Here is a 6583-nt window from a genome sequence, read left to right as displayed (position 1 = left end):
AAGAAAGAAAGAAAGAAAGAAAGAAAGGAAGGAAGGAAGGAAGAAAGCAAGCAGGAAAGAAAGCAAGCAAGCAGGAAAGAAGGAAAGAAAGAAATCAGAAGACTTGAGTTAAAGTCCTAGTTTTTTACCATTTTTACCATGTGATCTTTGGTTCATACTTTCTTATTCTTTAAAAATAATCAGGCTGGCCTCATTGACCTCTAAGTTTCCTTCAAGGTCCAAATCCAATGAAGATAAGGAGATCTGGATGACAGTCAGAGAACAGAAACACCCTAGGTGGGGTCGATAGGGATAATCAAAGAGGAGAAGAGAGTACACCCTTGAGGTCTGTGGAAGAAAACAATCTCTACCCTGCATTTTAGCCAAGATCTGTCAGAGCTAATTTATTACCACACTAGCATTTTTGCTTGGAGGGAGGCTCTTATAGTCCAGACTTCATTCTGCTAATCAGAATTCCTTCTCTCCCTCAAGCAACTTCCAATTTCCATTTTGTTCCCATTTTGAAACAAAAGATAAAATTTCTTGGCAAAATGTAGTTTAACTTTAGGGTTTCTGATTTACCAAACAGAATAAAAGTAATTTAAATGCAGGAGATAACATCTTCTAGAAACCTATTAGTACTCATTAATCTATTATCTCTTAGGTCTAAATATATCTCTCTTAACCTTATTAAATAGATGTTTCTACCTTTAGTTTGGTCACCAAGAACAAGATAAACTCTAAGCTCCCTGAAATTTTGACTAGAACTCTTTGATTAATGAGACCAGAGACTTCAACTCACATTTATAAGCATTTATTGAGGTATGTATGCATGTATTTTTGTGTGTGCATGTATGTATGTGTGCGTGTATGTATGTATGCATGTGTTTATTAATTTGTCAGATATCTGATAAGTAGTGGGAGGTTGGATTGGGAGACTATCCTACTATTGTTTAAAATATTTTTATAATACAGCTGAATACTTAGAGTTCCATATGCTTCCACAGGATGAAAAGTTTAGCAGGAGTTTCAGAGCTGGAAGAGCTTTATATAACATGTCTTCCAGCTTCCTAATTTTTCAGTTAAGGAAACTGAGGCTCAGCTTGTCCAAGGTCACATAGGTAATAAGTACCTAAGTAAAAAAAAAAAAAAGCAAGGGAGTGTTATCTAAGCCTGCATTGAGAGAGCACTATTGTCCAGTCTTAAGGAGGTGATAGTCTCCCCAGGGCCTCCTCTGGAGTATCATGATCAGTTCCGGGCAATGCGTTTAGGAAAGGATGTTAATAACCTGGAGCATGTCCAGAGGGAAGTGGGAAGGTTGGTAAATGAGTTCGATCAAGTCCATGCCATGGGAGGATTGGTAGACAACTCTAGAGAAGAGAAAACATGGGGATGAGAAGGTTTCCAGGCATTTGAAGGATTGTCATGAATGGAACAGAAAAGTATATATTAAGTTCTAATCTTGTACCAAACATTGTGCTCATAACTGAGAACAAAAATAGAAAAGCAAGTCAATCCCTGATTCTTAAGGAGTTCACATTCTAATTAGGAAGAAGACTATATAAGTAACTGGGTGGTCTACTGGATAGAGCTTGAACATGAAATCAGGAAGACCTGAGTTCAAATGTGACCTCAGACACTTCAATAAACATTTATTAACTACCTACTATGTCCCAGGTACTATGCTAAGCACTAGAGATACAAAAAAACCCCAAAAGATAAAAACAATCCCTGCCCTCAAAGAGTTTACAATCTAATGAGGGAGACAATATGTAACACACACACACACATATACTTAGTAGCTATGAGAGCCTGGGCAAGTCACTTGACCTCTGTCTGTGTCAGTTTCCTTAACTATAAAATGTGGACAATTACAGTACCTGTATCTCAGGGATGTTCTGAACTTCAAATGAGATAATATTTGTAAAGCACTTAGCACAGTTACTGGCACATAGTAGGTGCTTAATAAATATTTGTTTCTTTTTTTTCTAGGAAGGTTCAACTTCAGAGAGGATCAAAAGTTAGATGGTCCTTGGGGTGTAGTGGCAGGTTAGATGACAAGACCAGGAGTCCTTAGTGTATAATAGCAGGTCAGATGGAGATGTCCAGAAGTTTGGAGGGCAAAGTCACAGGGAAGGTATACTAGAAGGGCTCTGAGATTTTGTTGTTTCCTGATTTCTTTTTAGTCTTATTTTGTGTTATTCTGTAATTCGGACTCTTAGTTACAAATCAGACATATCACTGCCTCCAGAACACTCCATGGACCATCTTGCCTTTGAATTATTGCCATTCCTGTTCTCTATGCCTAAAATGGCCTCCTTCCCCTTCCTCACCTGTGGAATCCTTGTTCCTCCTTTAAATATCAATTAGCCTGTCACTTCCTCTAGGAAACTCTCCTAGATCCCACTTACCCCTCTCCCTACCCAGTCCCACCAGGGAATAACAGACATCCCTTGGTGTCTCAAAATACATTTTATTCCAACCTTGCCAATACATTTCTTATGCATTGCATATTTTAGTTTTCTATGTTTGAGAGCTCTCCCCCATACTTCAAAAATGCATCAAGTAATGTCTAATCTAAATTCTGAGTATCTCCCAGGGCTTAGTGAAGTTCTTTGTACGCATGCGCGCACACACACGCGCGCGCGCACACACACATATATTTTGCATTTAGTCATTTTTTTTCAGTTGGGTTCAATTCTTTGTGATTGCATTTGGGATTTTCTTGGCAGAGATGCTGGAGTGGTTTGCCATTTCCTTCAGCTTATTTCACAGATGAGGAAACTGAAACACAGTTAAGTGAATTGCCCAGGGTCACACAGCTAGTAAATGTCTGGGGCTAGATTTGAAGACATAAAGATGAGTCTTTCTGACTCCATCCCCAACAATCTATCCACTGTGCCACCTAGCTGCCTCCTTTTGCATAAAGTAAGCACCTAATAAATTTTTGTTTAATGAATGAATGAAGGCCATGAGGAGCAAGAGAAAGAGTTATAGAGACCCTTGGCTCCCAGGGAAGTGGGGCATGAACTATGTTTTATATTTATTTATACCATATAATCCATAGCATATAATAAATGTCAGCATTTTAAAAACTGTCATTAATTTGTCTTCATTAAAACCTTGGGAGTCCAACTCCAATACTTTAATACATTTGCAATCTCATCCATTCAATAAATTAAAAAATATTTTTTAAAATCCAGGGGAAATTAGGTGGCACAGTGGATAGAGCACCAGGCCTGGAGTCAGGAGGACCTGAGTTCAAATCCAGCATCAGAAACTTACTAGATGCATGACCCTGGGTGAGTCACAACCCTGATTGCCTCTGAAAAAAAATTCTACTATGTACCAGGCACTGTTAGGAGTGTTGGGGATACAAAAACAATAAATGAGACAATTCATACTCAAAAGGAGTTTAAATTCTAATGAGGGAGACAGCAGGGACATATATAAGTTCATACAGAATAAGTTTAATGTTTTAGGGGTTTTTTTTTTGCTTTTTTTTTGGAGGCCTGGGCAATTGGAGTTAAAGTGACTTGCCCAAGGACACACAGCTAGTAAGTGTTAAGTGTCTGAGGCTGGATTTGAACTCAGGTCCTCCTGACTCCAAGGCTGGTGCTCTATTCAATGCACCACCTAGCCACTCCTCAAATAAGTATAAGGAGATGAAATACAAAAATAATAAATTGTCTAGAAGGTAGATTGAAAGGGAAAGCATTACAGGGTCAGGAAAGAATTCTTATGGAAGAGTGGTATCAAACACAAATAGAAATGGAGGTCGCTAAATCAGACATGAGCATCCTAGTGGAGACTCTGAGAAAAGAGTGAAAGAGAAGAAAGACTCTGCAGGCATCTTATATTCAATGATGGACCTGATCTGGATGGAGACATCCATGAACCTAACTGGGTTATTTTTTTTATTTTTATTTGGTATGCCTCCCCCCCCACCCCTGCCCTGCCGCGGGGTATGCAACTAAACACTAGGTACTCTTTCTAGGCAATTCTATTTTTAAAATATGTATATATAAAGTATAGAATATATAATATTATGTAAATCATAGAATACATAACATTATATATGTTATAGAATGTATTATCCATAAATCATTTAATATAATATATAAATTATATAATATATTCTATATAAATTATAGTCTATATAATATATAAATTATAAAATATATATTATATATTACCAAATATATAATATATAAAATCATAGAATATATAAAATATAAATCATGAGATATAATACCATATATAAATTATAGAATATATTATATATAAGTTATGGACTATATAATATATAAATTATAGAATACACAATATTATATATAAATTATAGGACATACATATACACATACATACACACACACATATACTTATCTAGGTTAGGTCACTCACTACCAGACTCAGCAGATCTGGTCATCTTTTCACCATGTATTTCCATATAAAATTTTATGCAAATTCCCTGTACCTTACATCAGTAAACCCACTTTCTTGTGCAGATTGGTGCATCCTACGTGATGTTGCACGAAGACACTGGATTTGGAGTAAGAAGACCCATGTTTGAGTCCCATCTCTTCTGTCTACTAGCCTATGTGACCTCAGTTCACTTCAGACCTCTCTATTCCTTTTCTGTGAAATGAAAGGGTTGTGGGAGATGATCTCTCAGGTTCCTGCCAACTGGAGACCTTATGATCCCATAGGTCTTCCAATGCAGGTGTCCTAGATAATGTTTAACAACTGGCTTTCTGGGCAGGGGTGGTGGGGGGATGAAATGTATACTTGTCACACTTTTAAGTTTAATATACATTATCAACATTTTCTCCATCACTTTCTTAGGGCTAGACAATCAACAAAACAATAAATCTAGTTTGGATTTCTAGCACTTGCCTATTTCCTAGGTATAACTGTTTGTAGGGAAACTGAAAATTTAACACTGGTGAAGCAGTACAAGTTGGCTCTAGCAGTCCCCCCTGGGTCTTTACCCCTGAGGCAAGCAGGTGGTAAGGTAGAATGAACATTGGCAGAGGACTTGGAATCAAATCTTGCCTCTTACACTTTGTGTGACCTTGGGCAAGTCTTCATTTCCTCATCTGTAATCAAAGAGGGTGCACTGGATGGTCTGTGATGCCTCCCTTTTCCCCTCCGTGATGCTGTATCCACTCTCCAGGTATCATCCCTGGGAATCCTTGAGAGACACTGTTACTCATGGTTACGATCACCATAGTATGATGCAAAGAATTGTGTTTACCCAAAGGCTTCCCAACCTCAGAGCTGGCAGGCATCCCCCTCTCCTGGGAGGAGGCAGGACAAGAACAAGGGAGGAAGCCAGGCTGAAAAACTCCCTCTAGTCACAAGTAGAGATTAGGGGCTGGGAGCGCGGAATCACAGGAAAGACTTTGGAGTAGAGGAGAGAGAACAAGAGTTAAGAAGTGGCTTCTAGTCCTAAACCCACAATGCCTAAACATGCACTGGTTTTCCCTTCACCTTTATTCATACTTCCTCCTTAATCTGGACTGCCTGTTCTCCTTTTAGAGCTGGGAGGAACCTTAAGACCAAGACTGTCAGAGGTAGAAAGGCCTTTATAACACAGGACATAGAATGTCAGAGATGGAAATATCCTTAGAACATAAAAAGTCAGAGCTGGGAGGAATCTTAATCTATAGAACATGAATTTTCAAGATCCAGAAAGGCCCCTGGAAATAGAACATGACCTGGCCATGCTAGAAAGATCCTTATAACACAGAATATCAGAAGGGGCAGCAAGGTGGCACAGTGTATATTGCACTGGCCTTTGACTTGAACTCAAATACTTACCAGTTGTGTGACCCTGGGCAAGTCATTTAACCCCAAATTGTCTCCAAACCCCCTCCCCCCCAAACCCATAAACTATCAAAGCTGGAAGGAATCATAAGGTATATAGAACGTAGGATATCAAGCTAGAAAGGGTCCTTAGAACATAGGCTGTTAGAGGTAGAAGGATCTCAAGGTTGTTGTTCAATCATGTCTGACTCTTGGTGACCCCATTTGGGGTTTTCTTGGCAGAGATACTGGAATGGTTTGTCATTTCCTTCTACAACTCACTTTACAGATGAGGAAATGGAGGCAAAGAGAGTTAAAGTAAGGTAAAGAATGAGTAAAGAAGGTTATGCTAGTAAGTGTCTGAGGCTGGATTTGAACTCGGGAAGATTTCTCTTCCTTCACTCCAGACTTGGTGCTCAATCTGCTACGTCACTTAGCCACTTGTAAACTCTCAATCACTATAGAACATTGACTCTCATGGAAAGGCCTTTAGAGTGTAAGAAACAAAATGTTAGAGCTTGGAAATCATCTAGCCCAAATCTCTTATTTTGTGGATAGGAAAACTGAGACCAAAAGAATTGAAATAACTTATGTAAAGTCACCCACCTAGTTGGTGAAAGGACTAGGACCAAAAGTTGGGTTTCTTGACAGTAGTTCAGTGTATCAGGTTGTAGCTCTGGGGAAACAAAAACCTAAGGTGGTCTTCTAAATCCAAGGTGCTCTCCTAAGTTCAAAGTGGTCTCCTAAACCCAAGGTGGTCTCCTAAGTCCAAGCTGGTCTTCTAAGGCCAAGGTGG

General features: G+C 38.8%; 1 pseudogene; it reads right to left on the bottom strand.

The window, feature by feature from the left end:
* LOC138154974 (small ribosomal subunit protein uS19 pseudogene) overlaps positions 1–6583 on the bottom strand; it is a 17932-nt pseudogene that overhangs the window by 10914 nt on the left and 435 nt on the right.

This window comes from Petaurus breviceps, unplaced genomic scaffold (genome assembly GCF_028583685.1).
Source record: "Petaurus breviceps papuanus isolate PSGF00001 unplaced genomic scaffold, PetGlider_PUasm1.0 108, whole genome shotgun sequence".
Classification (NCBI taxonomy): Eukaryota; Metazoa; Chordata; class Mammalia; order Diprotodontia; family Petauridae; genus Petaurus; species Petaurus breviceps.
This window is presented reverse-complemented; position numbering and strand designations above follow the sequence as displayed.